The sequence below is a fragment of the Rhagoletis pomonella genome, unplaced genomic scaffold (assembly GCF_013731165.1).
Source record: "Rhagoletis pomonella isolate Grant_MI unplaced genomic scaffold, Rhpom_1.0 Rhpom_scaffold_00012, whole genome shotgun sequence".
Taxonomy (NCBI): Eukaryota; Metazoa; Arthropoda; class Insecta; order Diptera; family Tephritidae; genus Rhagoletis; species Rhagoletis pomonella.
In genome coordinates, this window is record NW_023458566.1 from 7024673 (window position 1) to 7029936 (window position 5264).

Sequence of the window (5264 nt, forward strand, 5' to 3'; positions counted from 1 at the left end):
TCTTCATCTTCATCTTCATCTTCATCTTCATCTTCATCTTCATCTTCGTCTTCGTCTTCATCTTCATCTTCATCATCCTCGTCTTGGTCTTCATCTTTATCTTTTCCTTTATCCTGATCTAAATATGTCCATTCTTTTCTTCATTTACATATTCACCCCCACCATTGTTATTAGGTTAGGTATTTAAATTTTCCTTCCTCTTTGTCTTTATATCTAGGTTTCTTTACCTTTATTTTAATTTCTGTATTTATCACTTTCTTCTTCTCCATACTAAACTTTACCTTCTTCCTTGTTTGAGTCTAATCTATTCATGTACATACATACATACATCTTATTCCTGCTTAGCACGTTTCTGTAATTCAGTATCAATATTAAAGCATACATTTAGGAGGCATTTCCGCCCCAACCATGTACATGTATGGTATTGGTATTGGTGTGACTTTTGAATTGATTTTTTCGCTCTATTTTAAACTAATTTGAAATTTTAAAAATTGCCTGCACATCAGCATCAAAATACCTTTCTAATGATATATAATTGTTTCTACCTTAGAAGTACAGTTTAGCCGTAAAAGGGGTGTAAAGGAAACATGATTGCCTATTTATATAATGATAAGGGCAAAGGTGAAGGGGCATATGTAGATGAAGAAAGTGATAAACATAAAAGTAAAAACAGAGATAAGTATGTATAATGAAAAAGATGAGGATGAGGATACCGATGAAAATGAAGATGAAGAAAGATTAAAATAAACGCAATTACAGAGAAACTAATTAGAGATTTTAGAGATTCTCGGGATTTATCGATATAATAATCGAAAGTTTTTTCGGTTTTGTTATCGATATTTTCATCGATTTTGTTATCGAAATTTTTATCTATTTTGTTATCAAAATTTTCGGAAAATATCGAGTAATAATCGATATTTTTATCGATTTTGTTATCGATTTCGTAATAGAAATTTTTTTCGATTTCGTCATCGATATTTTTGGAACTTATCGCTATTTCTATAGATTTCGTTATCGAGTATTTATCGATTTTGTTATCGATTACTTATAGGTTTTTTTATCGATTTTTTTATCGATATCTTTATCGATATTTCTCATCAATTTTTGTTATCGATTATTTATCGATTCTATTATCAAATTTTTATCGATTTTACTATCGATATTTTATCGATTTTGTTATCGATATTTTGATCGATTTTCTAACCGATTTTGCTACCAATATTATTATCGACTTTGCTATTCTGATCGATTTTCTTACCGATTTTGCTACCAATATTATTATAGATTTTACTATCGAAATTTTCTGAACTTATCAATATAATAATCGATATTTTTATCGATTTTTTTATCGATATTTTTATTGATTTTGTTATCGATTTTGTTATGGATATTTTTATCGGTGTTCTTATCGATATTTTGTTCGATGTTAGTATCGATTTTGTTATCGATAGAGTAAAAGATACAAATGAAAATAACGGAAAACAGAATAACATAAACATCTGGATAGAAAAAAAAATATAACCTTAAGCAAAAGCATGTATGTATATTGGTTATGAGACAAAATAGATATGTAACGTAAGTTTCACTTCTCCAGTGTGGCACAGGCGCACTTATTTTTTTTAAATTTACATGACACAGGTAAATGTATATTAAGGACAAATGCTCTTACACATACACATTTCGTAGATACATATATATTCACTTATATTTAAGTACGTATGCTTTTTATGTCCACTAATTTCAATTCATTGGACCTAAAATATTAATTACCAACATCTGTCACAACATTGACCAATTAGACTATTATTAAGGTTTCGTAGATAGGTAGTTATGGCAATAAAGTGTTTATTCTATGTAATATACGCATGTGTGCATAAAATTTACTTGTATGTACGTAGCTATGTATGTGAGATCTTTCGTCAGCAATTTTTTTATCTGCATGGTGTAATGGCGTCTGAAGACATTATTTTTATAGCTAGAAGTAAATTAAGTAGAAAGCAACACTTCACCTTTTTTTGCGAATGCTGGCTAATCTTACTGCTAAGCATACATATATAAAATCGACCACACACGTAAGAAGGGTCTAATACATATGCGAGAATTATGGGAATTCAGTAATTATAAGCACATCTTTACATTAGCTTTAATCTATTCTCTGTGTACGCAAGCGTACAAGATGTACATCCATTAAGTACTTATGTGCTTTCAAATATACATACTATATAAATAAACATATTGAAATGCATATGTTTACATGCGCAAGCAAGCTTTTGGCATACGGCAACATGCTAATGATTCAATTAAGAATATACTGAACCTATTTGATCTAATCGCCACAGCTGCTGTTACCTAGTGGCATTTCAAGGTCCACTTTCAAAATCAGCAAGCGATATGTATGTACATATAGATATATAGACATATGTATACAAGCGTTGGTTCTCCACATGTTCAAGCAGACTCAAGTGTATATATTCTTACATGAATTGCTACTTATGGAGAAAACATCTGCAAATTCGTTAAGTGTGTTTTCGCATATGTATGTGTGTATGTAAATGCTTGTATGCATGTACAACTAGCGCATAGTATCTGCAGTTGAACTAATGTTCCAGTTTACAAGCAGTAGGGCAGACAACATTCATACATACATACATACGTATGCGTAACTATTAAGAGGAGTAGTAAACATTCGGTGCATCATTTGGTCGTATAATAACTGTGACTTTATAAACTTTGTCGAGGTCTAACCAATTTACAGAATAGTTGTACATTTTTTGTCTAGGATTATATACTACACAATATTATGCTTTTAATTTGGGCCAAGCACATTTAACAGCAGACGGCAGATTAATATACCATGAGCTAAAACTTGCAAAAGGGGCTCAGCGGGGCGTATGAGTAACATCCTAAAATTTGCTGTTAAAGAACAAGACAGAAAATTTGAAAGCCAATAGCATTTTGGCTAACCATTGAATTATTTGCCAATGGTGTTAACTATTCCGCGCCCCCATACCAACAAGAAACATATAGAGTTGGTAATGTTAAATGTTTTCTTTGTACAGGTTGCTATGCATAAAAAAATTGCAATCGATTCAGAAAAATATCTTAAATAGCATACCTATCCTAAAAGTGGTATTTGGATAAATTAAAACTTTCAAAAACTGTCTAACTCAACGCCAAGAACTTTGACTGCGTCCAATCAATTGCATTCATCAAAGATATAAAAATGCTACATTGTAGAGTAGTAAAATCTCTACATAATTGCAGTGGGAAGTTTCGAAATATATTTCCTACATATTAGTTAGGTTTCATCAAAGGCATACATGGCGTGTGAGTAACATTATTTCATGCTCATATATCATACAAAAAATATCAAAGAAAAAGTAAGAGCGCCTGGGCCACACTGGAGCAGTGAAACTTACGTTACATATGTATCTAGTTTATCTCATAACCAATATACATACATATGTATGCACATCTGCTTTTGCTTCTATCTAAATCCCTACCTCTACCCTGTTCGTTCTAATTACATTTATGTTATTCTGTTTTCCTTTATCTTTATTTTTATCATTATACTCTATCGAAAACAAAATCGATGTAACATCCATCAAAATATTGATAAAAAAATCGATAAAAAAATCGATAAAAATATCGATAACAAAATTGATTAAAATGTCGATAAAAATATAGATAAAAATCTATAATTAAATAGATGAAAATATCGATAACAAAATGAGTACAAAGTATCGATAAAAATTTCGATAGCAAAATCGATAAAAGTATCGATAACAATATCGATAAAAAAAAATACCGACAACAAAATCGATAGAAATCTCGATAACAAAAGCGATAAAAATATTTATTATTATATTGATAAGTTCGGAAAATATCTATTTCAAAGTCTATAACACTATCGATAACAAAACCGATAGAAATATCGGATATTATATCGCTAAGGTCTGCGAGTCCCCAAAATCTCTAAAATCCCCAAATAGTTCCCAGATTGAGTCTGTGTCTTTATCTACATATGTATATCCTTTTCTCTATAATTACCTTTATTATAATCTTCCTTCCTCTATCTTCATCTCTACTTTTATTTTTTTTTTCATCTTTTTCTTTATATTTATCTTTGTTTTTACTTTTATGTTTATCATTTTCTTCATCCACATATTGCCCTTCACCTTTGCCCTTATATAAGTAAAGTGTTTAGATTTACCTTAATCTTCATTTTTGCCTTGATCTTTACACATCTTTGTTTTTGCTTTTATTTTTACCTTTGCCTTTATCCTTTTCTTTCTCTATGTACGTACTCACCTTTACTTTCATTCTTGTATTGGTCTTTTTCTAAGTGTTATTCTTGAACCTTTTATTATTAAGTTTTTGTTATTTGCATACCATGTGCACACACTCAAGAAGCACTTGTTTCAACCCCAACTATTTCCGTTGTAGCATTTCCGCGTGCAATTTCCGTTGAATTTGCCATTTTACTCCCAACCAACCAACCAACCGCCGCTAAAGAAGTTTCTCTTCAAAATCGTTGAATTTGAGTAAGTGGGAGCTTTCTCTACTTTAAGATTCGCAAGCAGCTGATGCCACATAGTACAAGTATGCATTAATTCTGGAAATTGAGGATCCCAGTCTTCATAACCTTAATTTGTATAGCATGTTCTTCATAATCGCTTAATGCTTTTTACGCTTTCATTGTTCTTTTTTAGCTAATATGCTGTGTCAGAGTAATATGTTGTCAATTTATTTTTCTTCCCCCCCAGGCACTCGAGCAAACTAACTCGTATGTACATATGTATGTACATATGTATGTATTGAGTATACATTGTAATACATGCATACATACATATACTCGCATGTACATATTTCGACATTGAAAATTTTTAGTAAAAAAATAATTCAGCATTTTCCATATTCTACACCCCACCGCAGCAAAATTGTCGTGGACGGCGAGCACTTCCGCCGGATCTGTACTAACATGAAAACATATGCGCTTATGTGCCAACATACATATTTTTCTATATTTTCCACTTCCAAATACTGAGTGCTTCTATAGCAAAATTTTCTATTTGTTTTGAAATTATTTCTTACATATTTACAGACATACATATGTGGAAAATTAAGAAAAAGAAGACGAAACTGTTTCCAAGCTTAAGTTGAAACGACAGTTGCGAAAGATGCATGAAATGATGGATGAAGTGGAAAAAACAGAAAGAAATGAACAAATGCATTACGTTGCTGATTCTTTCACTTGCTAATGT